The following is a 15,991-nucleotide window of genomic DNA, read 5'->3' on the forward strand; positions in this document are numbered from 1 at the left end:
GGAGTGGGTCTGGCTCAGGCTTAGGTAGTGCCACCAGTGGTGGCGGAGGAGCAGCAGCTAGTGGCTGCGGATGTGAGAGCTCATGCTCCTTATTTGTCTATGCTGAAGGAGATGCATAAACTTGATAATGCGCGGTTTTTGGGTGGTACGGACCCTACCGCTGCAGATGCGTGGAGGACGAGTCTGGAACATAATTTCCAGACACTCAGATGTCCTGAGGAGTTTTGGGTGGACAGAGGGGTCCACAATCTGATTGGTGATGCTCAGGTGTGGTGGAGATCAGTGGCTGCTAGAAGGGTGCAGAGGGAGATGACTTGGGCTGACTTTGTGGAGGAGTTCAACCGCAAGTATTTTCCGAGAAAGGCGTTAGTCCGATTGGAGGTTCAGTTTCTTCAGCTATCCTAGGGGACTCAGTCAGTTCGAGAGCTGGACTTGGAGTTCAGTCAACTCCGGTCTTATGGGGCTCGGGCGATGGAGTCTGAGGTGGCTCAGATCAGGAGGTTCATGAGGGCGCTTCGTGAGGACTTGAGGGTCCACTGCAGAGGGAGGAGTTATGCTACGAGGGCGGAGCTGGTGGAGACTGCAGCGGAGATAGAGGATGGCTTGAGGTCACAGGTGGTGGTGGTCAGTCCAGCGGTTCAGACAGAGGAGACTTTGGAGCAGAACAATCCGAGCAAGGGTAACAAGTCGGAGCAAAGGCATAAGAGGAAGCGAGAAGACACGTCAGGTATGCAGCAAGGTGGGCGAGGGTGCTTCGGATGTGGAAGCAAGAACCACAGGTTGGCAGACTGTCCCAAGAAAGGTGATCCACAGGAATATCGTCGATCGTGTTACCATTGTGGGGAAGAGGGGCACATCAGGCCTTTCTGTCCTAAGCGGAGGCAGATGATGGAGGGTGCGGCACGACCGAAGGGAGGATCGGGTGCTCAACCCGGAGTTTAGTTTAGCTTCAGTTTCTTTTAATTTCAGTTTGTTTTTTTTGTTTGGAGTTGTAAACGGTTATTGCATTTGAGGTTTTAATAAAAATTGGAGTTCTTTGGTTTTGTGATTTGTGGATCTTGTGGAAAAGGAAATTGCTCGGGAGTTATATAAATAGAAAGTTGCCATAAATAGAAAGCTGCCATAAATAGAAAGTTGCCGTAAATAGAAAGTTGTCATAAATAGAAAGTTTCTAAAAATGGAAAGTTTTAGGAATAGTTAGGACTTGTCTATTTTTGGAAAAGGGATGTGAAATACCGGAGTGGCGGGAATGTTTGGAGGTTGACCTGCAGAGTGGTCGCAGATGTGATGATCAGTTCTCAAGGATTTTGTTTTGATTGGTGATGACACGGTGTTAAGAGAATATGTGGGTTCTAAAAATAGGAAGTTTTATGAATAGTTAAGCTTGCCTATTTTTGGAAAGGGTGTTTGTAAACACCGAAGTGTTTGAGATGATAGGAGTGAGGCCTGGGGGTGGCCATGGTAGTTGTGATATTCTAGGAGAGAATATGGTGTTGGTAGGACATTGAGATGTTCTACGTGGATCACGGAGGGTGGTCCCGGTTGGAGAAATGTTTATAGACGTTATGATTGTTTGCTATAGGGACGGGGGGTCCTAAACAACTATGAGGAGATGGGGGTCTCTTGAGGGGACGGGGGGTTCCCTAGATACCGATAGCTCGAGGGACTACGGTCCTGAGGGTGGCAGAGGAGATGGGGGTTCTCCTGAGGAGATGGGGGTTCTCCTGGTACAGAGATCTCGAGGGTGACGACCCGAGGGTGAGACGCTATGGCTCGAGGACGGGGGTCTGAGAGTGTGATCGGTATGGCTTGAAAGTTGCGATCTAAGAGCAGATGAGTTGGTGGCAAAAGTGTCAATGACGTGGGAATAAGCATTGTATCCGAATGTGGATTAAGGAGATTGATGGGGGTTCAATCTCAGGTTTCCGGTTGAGATCGGATGTGGATCTCGGGATTGATGGGGGTTCAATCTCGGGGTTTCTGTCTGTTGACCGGGAAGGTCAGGTGTATGCTGGTCGGGGGGACCAGAGTGGTGATGATTGGGAGAGTATGGTTTGGATTGACCAGTGGTGATGTGAGCACGGGATTGGTCACTCGGCCGTGAAGACTCGCATCTCTAGGACGCCTCTCGGCCACCTCTCGGACAACACTCGGACACCTCTCGGCCACTCGTACCACCCGCGGAACAACTTGAGACCAGCCTTCCTAGCAATGTGCGGCACCAACGAGTCCCCAAGGATCATCAAGGAGGAGCAAGACAAGTCACCTAATGGGCAGTTCAGGCCAAGCTCCAACCTTCACACCAAGGGCTCATGGCTAGCATCACCAAAGGAGAGCCTACGGTGCGACCAGCTTTAGGAAGCTTGATACGCGTGTCTTCACCAACAAGCTAAGTGTGAAGACCTAAGTCATTAGAAGGAGCTGTACTCTTTTTCCTACTTTGGGTTTGTCCCAATGGGTTTACCAAAGAGGTTTTAACGAGGCAGCGAGCTCTAGTGCATCTCCACTTTGTTCCTGCTTGACTCATGACTTGGAAACATTCCTTGACATGCTTAGGACCCAAGGAAGTGAAGATCCTATCACCGCGTCCAGCCAATGACGTGGCAATCCTATCTCTTTCCCTTCCTTCCTTTTGAATTTCTTCTTGAACCCTCTTATGACCGTTGGATTGGTCTTTGCCTTGTTTTACTTTTACTTTTGCATTTAGGGACATGTGTGCTCCTTAGCTCTGGCCGCGTGTCTAGGGTTTTAGTGTCTCCCTTATGTAAGCCTCCCTATAAAAAGGCCTAAACCCTCATTGTAAAAAATCATACTTGAAGATTGAATTAATTTCCAAAGAGAGAATCTTTGTTTCTTGTCTCGCTGCTCTCCTTAGCCCAAGTCCGAGACTTGGCTCTTGAGAAACCCTAGGAGATTCATGAACCGGGTTCGTAATCCCCTAGTTCGACCGTATCACGAGCCGAGCCATTTCTCGTGTGTCGTCGCATTGATCCCCCTCGTTCCACCTCGTGAAATCACTCTCGACCCACCAGTCGCTCCCCGCGTCGTCTCGGTCCATCCGCATCGATCCGTTTTGATCCGTCCGAGCAAACAAGACCGAGGCTACCGTTCAATTCTTGATTCCCTCGTCCGTTTGTCCTCAAATCTCGTCTCCGCAACTCATCCGCACTCTACTCTCATCCCACCCCCCTTTTTCCAAGAAAAGTACACGCCTTTTCGTCCGTCCCGCGACGTAGAACTCTGTCCGAGCCTTTAGGCCGTCCGGCGCTTGCATCAGGTGGGGTCAGGACTTTGTTGACCGGTGGTGATGTGACCCGCGGACGCGGCTATGGATCGATGGAGGAGTGTATCTTCGGTCAAGTCAGAATCGGTGGGACTTTCCTCGGCCAAGCATCAAGGGTTCGAATCCAGAGAGGATTCAAACGACAGAAACGAGAGTTGAGGAGGTTCCAACGAACGGTTTGTGAAGACGGTCGTGAAGCCTTCTCAGAACGTACGGACGCGGCTGAGCGGATACGGCTAATGGCAGGACTCGGTGGGAAACGGAGGTGGAAACGACGCGAGATGGTACTGGGAAGTCTCGAGGACTGATGGTAAAGAACTCGAAGCTGGCGAAGTGGAATCGATGATAGACTCGAGAGCTGGCGGAAGAGAACTCGAGGTTGGGACGGTGGGACGAAAGAGATGGGCGATGGAATAGAGGTGGTTTGATGCGACGACACAAGAGGGTTGGCTCTCCTCTTGATACGGTCAACTAAGAGATTACAAACCCGGTTTGTGAATCTCTTAGGGTTTCTCAAGAGCCAAGTCCCGGACTTAGGCTAAGGAGAGAGGTGAGACAAGAACAAAGAATCTCTCTTTGTGAAAATTTCTATTTCTTTCAAGTCTGATTTTTACAATGAGGGTTGATGCCTTTATATAGTGAGGCTTACATAAGGAGACTCTAAAACCCTAGAGACGTGGCCATGATCTAAACCATACACATGGCCAAAAAGCAAAAGCAAAGATAAAGCAAAGCAAAGACCAATCTAACGGTCATAGAGGGATCTAGAAGAAATTCGAAATAAAAGAAGGGAAGGGGATAGGGTGGCCACGTCATTGGCTGAACGTGGATAGGATCTTCACTTCCTTGGCTCCCAAGCATGTCAATAAGTGTTTCCAAGTCATGAGCCAAGTGGGATCGAAGTGGAGATGCACTAGAGTTTGCTGCCTCGTTAAAACCTCTTTGGTAAACCCATTGGGACAAACCCAAAGTAGGAAAAAGAGTACAGCTCCTTCTAATGGCTTAGGGATGTCTTCACACTAGCGTGATGGTGAAGACACTCAATTCAAGCTTCCCAAAGCTGGTCGCGGCTCAATGTGCCTAAGTGGTGATGCTAAACTTGGGTCCTTTGTGCGTAGGTTGAAGCTCGGCCTTGAAATACTCAAGAGGTGACTTTGTCTTGTTCCTCCAAGTTGATTCTTCTTTGGTCGCCTTGTTGGAGCTCCCTTGGTCGCCTTGTTGGAGCTCCCTTGGTCGCGTTGAGGCTCCTGGGAGGGTCGCCGGTGCCTTGGCCGCGTTCGAGATAGGCGTTCTGTCCATGTCCGAAGCTTCTCGGTCATGCGTCTTGGAGCCGTCCGGGACGTCTCGGGCGTCTTGGTCAGGGGGTCGAACCCGTGATCACATCAGGTGGGGTCAGGATTGAGTGGACCAGTGGTGTCATGGTTGCGGCAGACCAGATGGTTGGATGGTGCGAACTGTTGCGGCGGTGGTTGGATGAGTTTTGCGGTCTGGTGGTGGTGTGTTGCAGATTCGAGGACGAATCTTTTGTTAGAGGGGGAAAATTGTAACACCGCAAACCGATTTCTGGTTATTGGGAAGGGGTGTTGATCGACAGCAAGGGGAGTGTCATTTTGGTTTGGTTTGGTTCAATTGAAGTTTCTAACCGACGTATATAAGGGAAAAGTCGTCCTAGGGTCATGGATTAGAGTGTTTGGTCGCCGTTTGCAGAAAAAAAGAGAGAAAAGAGAGAGTTTGTGTTCTTGAGAGATTTTGGCTTGTTCTAAGCTATTTTGGTGAGATCTGTTCCTGTGGAGTGGAAATCTTGTGCTAGGAACAAAGGAGAAGGCTTCTAAGGGTTGGATTCGTCGTTGCTGAGTCAGAATCTTCCTGCAAAAGAGGTGAGTGCATGACCATGGCTTATCTAAGCCTGAGAATCCTTTGTTTGCTTGATTTGTTGTGTTTTGTGCTGTTGTTCTTGCTTGTGGTGGTTGTGTTATGGTTATTATAGGTTCCTGAAGCTTTTGGGTGAGTTTGGGACGGATTGGAGATGATTGGAAATGGAGATTCGACGATCGGCTTCGAGCAGAACGTGTTTGCGGGGTCGGTGTCGATCGGCACCAAGTGGGTGTCGGTCGACACCATGTTTGGGCCAATGTCGATCGACACCTCTCTAGTGTCTGTCGACACCAACTTGCTTGATTCGGGATTTCCTGGTTTGTTGTGTTTGTTTGTTGTTTGTTAAACATTAGAATCTCAGTTGCTTGTGTGTATAGCCCAGTAGATGGGAGGATTGCCTTACTAAGTATTTGTGATAATACTTAAGCATCTCAATTGTTGTTTGTGGTGTGCAGGTTTGTGACGTGGAATGATGATGATGAGGAGTAGGATGATCTATGGTCTCGTTTCTTTGTTGTTAGTTATGTTATTGATGTTGGAACCATTGTTAAAGTTTTGCTAGGTTGCTGGATAGAATGATCATGGATGTTATATACTTGAGATGATTATTGTTATAAGTTTCCGCTGTGCTTGTTATTGGATGTTGGTTTATTATTGGTATTGTAGTTGATTAGTAATGTGTGGGTTGTTGGTTTAATTAGGTAGTATGGGATGCTTAATTATATGTTATTATTATTAAAATAAAAACGGATTGGGTCCTTTCAGGGCCTAGCTGCAGAGAATGCAAGAACTGTGGAACAAGTTAGAGACAATCCTACCCGTCCATCCATTGAGACAAGAAGAAAATATTACCTCACCCAGGATAACTTTACTGCCGCTGGGAGTCGACTTACTAACATAGTCAACAGAGAACTATCTGACAGAAGTAGCTCCAAACATCAAAATCCCTCCTACCCATCAAAAAGAGATAAGACGCCAATCCATGTACCGGGATCTCGGTACGATTCATATGGAAGAGTGCAAGAACGTGAGTGGGTAAGAAGAGATCACTATCATAGAGAAACCCATTCAGAGTATAGATCACAAAAGAGTAGAAACTCCTACTCAGCGTCCCTCAACTCTCCTAGGGAAGGGCTGGACAGAGATCACTCTAGTCGCTATAATAGACAACAACCTGAGAATCTCCAATGGAGAGAGAAAGAGCGTCGAAAAAACTCCCCTCGTCATGACAGCTCTGAAACTCCCCGAGGCAGAAGACCTCCTCTTGAAAGAACCCAAACCTCTGCAGAGGTAACACCACCACCACTGATCGCGATACCAACCACTGCTGAAGTACTCGAGGAACTGAGAGATGTAACAATCCAATACATAAGCTGCGCAGACCCTAGTGAAAGTGCTGCAAGAAAGTGCAGGGTTATTCAAGGAGAAGAAAAACGGTTTACTGAGGAAACTGCGAATCGAATAATAGAGGCTGCCCAAATTTTGAACCTGGCTCATATGGACTCTATATCGGATCACCATATAGCAACCCTCTCTGGAGATATTGTACCTCTAAACCAAAACGAGGGCGCTGCATCCGCAAAAAAAGAGAAGAGATAGACCTCTCCTGCCAAAACCAACAAACAGAAGCCCCATGAGACTCTCGGGAGCTAAATCAAGTAAAAGAAACTTATGCAGGATCCAGAGCTCACCTATAAGGAAAGACACCACCGGGAAAACATCTCTCCCACATGGAGAAAGCAGTGGAACAGCCCCCAGAGGCTCTACAAATCAAGGAACCGCGACTAATGCAAAAGGAAGACCTTTGAATCCAAAAACTGCGGCTCCAAAAGGAAAAATAATCTCGGCTATGGTCAAGAAGAAGGTGGATTTTCACAATCCACCATCTCCGCTTCATTAAAAATCCTGAGCTAGAACTGTTGTGGGTTGGGGAATCCCATAACAGGCCAACGGATCTATGAGATCTACTCCAAGATCTCTCCTGAAATTATTTTCCTCATGGAAACAAAAAACTCAGATAAAAATGTTCAAAAATCCCTAAACTGGCTACAATATCCTGGCAAACACTTGGTCTCACCTCACAGTCCTGGGGGAGGTGGACTTGCTCTATATTGGAAACCAGAGATCGAGCTCACAGTAATATCTAGCTGCAATAACTTCATCGACACTCGCATCAAAGCGGAGGGTAGGACCTTCTTCGCCACATTCATGTATGGTGAACCCGAAAGGAGTAAGAGAAAAATCATTTGGGAGCAGTTAACGATCATAGGAAGAACTAGAGACTCACCTTGGTATCCCACTGGGGATTTCAACGATATAATTGATGCTTCGGAGAAACAAGGTGGCCCTCTCAGACACGAAGGAACTTTTGTCGACGTCAGGACCTTTATGGCTGAATGCGACTTGTTTGATCTCCGACATTCTGGAAACTGCCTGTCTTGGAGAGGGAAATGAAATGACCATGTGGTTCACTGTAGACTGGACAGGGCAATGTCAAACACTTCTTGGGCCGAGGTGTACCCCTTCAGCAGATGCGAATATATGAAGTTTGAAGGCTCTGACCATCGACCACTCCTCACTCATCTGGACCTAACAAAGAAGAAGAAGAAAGGAATATTCAGATACGATAGGAGACTCAAAGAAAACAAGGAAGTGATATGTATCATTAAAGAAGCGTGGAGCTATGATGCAGAAGAATTGGTGGAAGAGTAAATCACTCGATGCAGAACAGAGATTATAGCCTGGTCAAAAGAAAAATATCAGAGCAGCAAAAAACTCATTGAGGAACTCAAAGACCAGCTAGATGAGGCTATGTCGACTCAAGATCAGGATCGGAGCCGAGTGCTACACCTTAATAACCAACTCTTACTAGCATATAAAGCGGAAGAAGAGTACTGGAAACAACGGAGTAGACAGATATGGTTAGCTCTAGGAGACAAAAACACAGGATATTTCCACTCTATCACAAAGGTCAGAAGAACTATCAACAAATTCTCAGTGGTAGAGAATAAAGATGGAGAACCTGTCTATGAAGAAACGGCTATCCTCCGAGTGATCTCTGAGTATTTCTCTGATCTATTTACCTCACAAGATGGAGAAAGAAGAAGTGTAATTGATGAAGCTTTGTCACCCTGCATTACAGAGGAAGTAAATCAGAAACTTATAGCTATTACCATCACAGGAAGAAATAAAAAAGGCTTGTTTTTCTATACGTGCCGACAAGGCACCGGGGCCGGATGGCTTTTCTGCGAGTTTCTTCCAGTCCAACTGGGAAACGGTAGGACCCCATATTGTCCTTGAGGTCCAATCTTTCTTCTCCTCGACACAACTGCAATAAACCATTAATCAGACCCATATCAGGTTAATACCAAAGATTCAGAGCCCACAAAAGATGGCAGACTACCGACCTATCGCTCTATGCACTGTGTACTACAAAATCATCTCAAAACTCCTGTCCAGGAGACTGCAACCGGTGCTCCAAGAAATCATCTCTGAAACCCAATCTGCCTTTGTCCCTAAAAGAGCTATCACCAATAACGTCCTCATCACTCATGAAGCCCTGCATTATCTCAAAACATCAGGAGCTACAAAGAGATGACATATGGCCGTTAAAACTGATATGAGCAAGGCGTATGACCTTCTAGAATGGGATTTTATAAAATGAGTTTTGGAGAAAATGGGGTTTCATCAGACCTGGGTGCAATGGATTATGCAATGCATCTCTACAGTATCCTATGCTTTTCTACTAAATGGATCAGTCCAAGGTTCAGTTTTACCTCAAAGAGGAATCAGGCAGGGAGATCCCCTCTCTCCCTATATATTCATCCTTTGTAGTGAAGTCCTTTCGGGCCTTTGTTCAAAAGCTCAAGCAAATGGCAGCCTTCTTGGCCTCAGAGTGTCACAACGAAGCCCCCGCCTCAACCATCTCCTGTTCGCAGATAACAAAATGTTCTTCTGCACGTCAGATGCTCAAAGCTGCCACACCTTAGTGAAGATCCTACAAAATTATAAAAAGGCATCTGGTCAAATGATAAGCAAGGCAAAATCGGCTATCACTTTCTCAACAAAAACGGATGAACATATAAAATCGAGGGCCCAACAAATTTTGGGGATACAAAGAGTTGGAGGACTCGGGAAATACCTAGGCCTACCGAAGATGTTTGGGAGAAAGAAAAGAGACATGTTCAACCAAATTATAGACCGAATAAACCAGAGAGCTCGTAGCTTCTCCACCCGTTTCCTATCCACAGTTGGGAAAGCCATTATGCTCAAGTCGGTTCTAGCCTCTATGCCAACATACGCAATGTCCTGCTTTAAGCTCCTTGGATCCCTCTGCAAAATAATACAATCCGCCTTAACCCGTTTCTGGTGGGATTCCTCCAAAGAGAAAAAGAGTATGTCGTGGATAGCCTGGTCAAAAATGGCTAAGACAAAGAAGGAGGGAGGTCTGGGATTCAAAGACATTACCGGGTTCAACGATGCCCTCCTTGCAAAGGTGAGCTGGCGAATAATATCAAATCCCTCCTGTCTGCTGGCAAGGGTTTTGGTGGGCAAGTACTGCACTGATCAACCCTTCCTGGAATGCAAAGTCTTGTCTTCTACATCCCACGGATGGCGGGGAATATGTGCTAGAAGAGACCTTCTGAAGTTGCAACTGGGGGTGGCTATTGGATCCGGGTCTGATACAAGTGTGTGGTCGGCCCCGTGGATATCACTCTCAACCCCTATCACCCCAATGGGACCACCACCAAGAGATATGCAACACATGAAAGTCAGTGATCTTATTTGCCCTACAACCAAAGAGTGGAATAAAAAGCTGATTCGTGAAGTCTTACCTCAGTATGAACATGAAATCCTAGCCCTAAGACCAAGCAAACTCGGAGCAAATGACAAGTGGATCTGGCTACCCACCAAGGACGGAGTTTATAGCGCCAAAACAGGGTACCATATAGCAGTTCGGACTGAGGACTCCCACCCTAACCAACCACCCGCCCTACAAAACTTTAATTGGATCACAGGTTTACGGAACATTCAATGTGCCCCAAAAATAAAGTTCTTCATCTGGAAACCTTTGCGAAATGCAATACCAGCAGGACAAAACTTACAAGTGTGAGGAATTAACCTGGAAGCAAAGTGCCCCCATTGCGGGGAGGAGGAATCTGAACTCCATCTCCTCTTCCATTGCCCTGTTGCTGCCAAGGTATGGGATCTGACTCCTATGAAATCCCCTGTAGCTCCATTGCAGATAACATCACTCCAAGCAGGGATTGAACTACTGAACAAGTCGATATGCCTCCCTCCGATGGGGCTCTCTCATGGCCCCCTCTTCCCCTGGATCATCTGGACACTTTGGACAAATCGAAATAAGAAGATATTTGAGCAAAAACAGATGACGAGCGAGGAGATTCTCTTACAAGCCATTAATCATGCTAAAGAGTGGAACGAGGGCCAATCCCATAAACTGAACGCCTTACCAATACCTCGAGCTAGACTGAACCGAGATCAAGATCCCGATGCAATCCACTGTTTCACAGATGCAGCTTGGCGAGAGGATACAAAGCATGTGAGATTAGGCTTGATCTTCGGCGAACAGCACTTATTCCCGGAAAAACCCTACAGATCCACGGCGGTTATTAATGTCAGCTCTCCTTTGGTAGCCGAAGCATTAGCGTTGAGGGCTGCTATCAGTCAAGCCCTAGATCTTGACTATCAGAATGTTATTTTTGCTTCAGATTCACAACAATTGATCAAAGGACTCGTTGGCTAGCTTCTATCGAAGGAAATCCATGGGACATCCTACAGCTATCTCTTCGATTCCCTTGTTGCAATTTTAAGTTTGTTAATAGTGAAGAAAACTTAAAAGCAGATATGTTAGCTAAAGAGGCTTTAATGTCTCTCACCAATGTACCTTAAGCCCAATTAATGTAAGTGTTTGACAAAAAAAAAAAAAAATAGTGAATGCACGAATTTAATTTTCAAATGTACTTATTACTAAATACTAAAAAAGTACGTAAAAAACCAAACAAAACAAAAACAAATATTATATGATAATTGTACGTGAAGATATGTGATATATATATATATATATATAGTAGTAAGGGAGAACTAAAAGAACAACAATACAGTCAATTCAACAATACAATCAATTCAGTATAATGAGAAGTTGAGTAATAGAGAATCGAAAGACAAATAAAGAGAGTTTAAAGAGAGTTTGAGTAAAAGGTGAAGAGAGTTTTGAGTTTGAGAGGTGAAGTAAACTTCACGACTCTGCATATTGGTCATATGCATCCTCGTAACCCTCCTCACAGAGCCGGCCCAAGACACAAGCTGATGAAGCATCAGCTTGCGGCCGCAAATTATATAGTCTAAATTTGGCTCTATTTTATAGAAATTTCGTTTAGCCTAGTGAGCAGTTGAAGAAAGACTAATAAGCTGTTCTTGGAGATATGATTTTTAAATCTATATGGAATTGTAAATTCTAAAAATCAGAACACATGGATTTTGAAATAACATGTTTTATCCTTGGATTTGAATCCTTCTATTTTACACTTTCAAATCCATACAAATCCATTTAAAACATAATATGGATTTTGAAATCCAAAAACAAATCATTAAATGAATAACATGGGATTTTAACAAGTATTTGTAAATCATGGAACCAATAACACATAATTTTGATAAGTATTTTAAAATCAATGATTGAATAACAAATGATTTTTGTTTGGATTTCCAAATCCATTAAAATGATAGAACCAATAACCCCCTCTAAGATGTCACGAGTTTGACTCCCAAAACTCATACTTATTTGTGTTTTCATTAAATATATTTTTTTTTTAACAGGCCTAAAAATATTTTTGGGCTTGTGGCCTCATAATTCTCTGCGACGGCTCTGCCTCCTCGTAACCTTGCACGCGTCCATCCATGTATCCCTCGAAGTATCCGTCATAGTAAGCCCGAGTGTAGACCAACTGGTTGAGTGTCTCTAGGACAATAAGATAGTGCGCGAGAACTATACCTGCATAGTCCTCCTCAGTGTTGCGATGGTACACTTCCTGTTGAAGGTACATGCCGTTCACCATGCGTCGCTTGCAAGTCGTGCAAGAAATGGCAGCAAGCTCCTCTAAGACGGAGTGTCACTGCAATGCAATGATATAAGCCAAATTTTATATATCAGAAGCAATCAAAAGACAGTAGCAATGATATAAGCCAGATTCTATAGATCATAAGCAATCAAAAGACAATAGCAATGATATAAGCCAGATTCTATAGATCATAAGCAATCAAAACACTGTATAGAGTATCAGATTTTCATGAACAGATTTGCTTACCCAGGTGGAGGACACATCACTGTAAATGAGTACAGTCCAGTCATTCATACCCATTGCAACTATATTATTGATTGCTATCAAGTATTAACAACAAATCGTTCAAAATAAAACAAAACCAACATAAAATATGATATTTTTAATAGAATATGATCTTTTTGATTGAACAACATCTATGCAAAAATAATTGACAATAATCTGATCATGTAATAGAGACAATAAACTAGGGTTGATCTTTTGTATATAATATGGTATTTTTTGCATAAAATATGTATATGTTATAAAATTTGATTACCAAAAAATAATTGACAATAAACTGACCATGTAATAGACAAAACAAACAATTCAATTTCAAGAGTATGTTAGAAGAGAAAAACAAAAAAAATCCAAGATAATCGACAAAAATACATTATAATTGACAATAAACTAGAGTTGATCTTTTGTATTGAATATGATATTTTTGCATAAATATGTATATGTTATAAAATATGTATACATTATAATTGACAATAAACTAGGGTTAATCTTTTATATAGAATATGATATTTTTGCATAAAATATGTATATGTTATAAAATTTGATTACCAACAAATAATTGACAATAAACTGACCATGTAATAGACAAAACAAACAATTCAATTTCAAGAGTATGTTAGAAGAGAAAAAAAAAAAAATCCAAGATAATCGACAAAAATACATTATAATTGACAATAAACTAGAGTTGATCTTTTGTATTAAATATGATATTTTTGCATAAATATGTATATGTTATAAAATATGTATATGTTATAAAATATGTATACATTATAATTGACAATAAACTAGGGTTGATCTTTTGTATAGAATATGATATTTTTGCATAAAATATGTATATGTTATAAAATTTGATTACCAAAAAATAATTGACAATAAACTGACCATGTAATAGACAAAACAAACAATTCAATTTCAAGAGTATGTTAGAAGAGAAAAACAAAAAAAAAGTCCAAGATAATCGACAAAAATACATTATAATGTTGTACAAGAAAGGTACATCGTGAATTAGTCTTAATCTTCAAGTAATTAACATACAGTTGAGAAGCTAGTACTAGGGTTTAATCTACTAATTAGTTTGTAGTGTTCAACATGTGTTTTTAGATTTTGCATACATGTTGTTTGATCAAATGTCTTACAAAGTTTGATTAAATGTTTATTTTATTTGAGACAATATTTCTTTTTAATATTACAATTATTAGGTAGAACGAAAAGCATCTTTTTAAAATTTGACAGGTATATTTTGTATGTGTAGATAAACAAATCGAGTGATAGCAATAAGAAACAAATAGTATGTATAATACACATGACTGTGTAATTAAATTTAGTTTTTTAAGAGTTATATATAATTTGAGAATATAGTTAGACGGATAGTCATATAAAAAATTCAGTTCAAACCTAAAAAATGTCTACAACATATTAGCAGTAAAATTCAAAAAATTAGAAAAATATTGGTCACCGCAACTATTAATAAATTATTTTTGGATGTACTATGTATTAGTAGTATACTTTGTTGGTATAATATGGTTATTAGTGTAAATTGTGCATATCGGTATAGTATGGTTATTAGTTTAATACAAAATTCAATAAAAGCAAGGCTTCTCAACTATTGATAATCGTAACTTTGTTGGTGTAGTATGGTTATTAGCGTAAATTTGATTTAGTCTCTATTATTAGAGTTTCATATTTTGGATATAGCAAAACAATTGTATGTATAAAGTTTTCAAGCACTTATTATTTCATAATCTTGTCGGATTATACCTGAGCAATCACATAATGATATTTTTTTAGTACTCTATTGGTTTTATAAAAAGTGTTATTTTAATACATTTCACACAAATTAAAAAAACATTAAAATATACATATATACCTTTATTTAATAAGTGTTTAATAGATTAATTTAGTCATAGATTAAGGATAAAAATAAGAAATCTAATGTAAAATATATATTAAAAATAAATGATAGTATAGGAATGGTTAATTTTGTGTACAAGAATGGCAGTTGGAGACGTGATAGGGACTTGAAGCATCGCGTCAAAGATGTAGAGTTACTCCGATGAGATTTGATGAGAACCTAAAGCAATTTTTCGCTAGATCTCATCTCTATCAGCTCAAACGTGAATAAATTTTGAAAACAAAAAAAAATGTTCACTACCGATGACTTTAAAACAAAACAGAAATTGCCGAAGAAATCTGTGATTCTCCGTAGTACTACTTCTCCGTAGTGCTACTTCTTCATAGTGATGCTGACCAAAATTGGAAACAAATTGGAAATTAAATTTAAAAGATCATGTTTTGACCAAAATTCAAATTAATTGAAAACAATGAAACGCGGAGGAAAACAAAAAAAGTAGTGGACCAATTTCTAATTTTTTTTAAAGTAAAAAATAAATAAAAATAAAGAAACAGACTGATTTTTGAGACCTTTTTTTACCACACAGAGCTAAGAAGGAATGAAGAAAATCCTACCCCAAGTTTGATCTATGAATCTATCTTACCTTGAGATGCATTCCAGGAGAACAACTCAGGCATGTCTGCTTCTCAATCTTTCACCTTCTCAGGTCCCGACTCGTTTCTCAATCTCCACTCTTTGTATCATCAGATCAAAATCCTTCTCTACTTTATAACTCAATCATTATAGCTTCAATTTTCTTTGTCATCATACCGCAAAGCAAACCTAAGCTTCATCCGAGAGATGCTTCAGTGACCTCTCTCAAAACGCTAAACCTTTTCCAGAGACTTCGAATCCTCCTCAGGCTAAACCAGTTTCCCTATCTCTCACACTCTCGGTCATTCGGCGTTCCTTTCCCTCGCTTCACACACACACACTCTCAGTTTGATCTATGAATCTAGGGACATTTTTAAGAATATACTAAATTTTAAAAGAAATTTGAAAATTACACTTAATCTTATAGTTATTTGAAAACTACACATTTTGAAAAGAAAATGGACATAAATACCCTTATTATTAATCAATTTTAACAATTAAATAAAAATGATAAAAACTTATTTTATATTTAAACATAATTTAACTTTAAAAATAAATTACTTTTAAAAATTATTAAATTCGGAATAAATTATTTAATAAATAAAAAATATAATGAAGACGTATTTATTGTATTTTAAATAATGATTACATGAATAAATTTTTGATCTTAAAATATTGAATAAAAAAAGAATTTAAATATTTTGGTTGATATTATTTAGATTTAAATTTATTTATAAATAAATAATTCAAGATTATACAATTTATAATATATCTAGATATATATATATATCAATGTTTTAGACTTATTTTAATCAATGTTGATTTATTTATAATGTCGACTTTTTGAACAATCGTTTTGTTTTTGACTCTGTTGACTTAATTATCTTCGTCACTTATGTTATGGCTAGTGGATTTATAACATAATCGATTTTTTTAACAGTTGACTTATTTTTTTCTCTCACCGATTTATATTTATTTTCTGTTGAT

Source organism: Camelina sativa, chromosome 5 (genome assembly GCF_030686135.1).
Source record: "Camelina sativa cultivar CO46 ecotype springtype chromosome 5, ASM3068613v1".
Taxonomy (NCBI): Eukaryota; Viridiplantae; Streptophyta; class Magnoliopsida; order Brassicales; family Brassicaceae; genus Camelina; species Camelina sativa.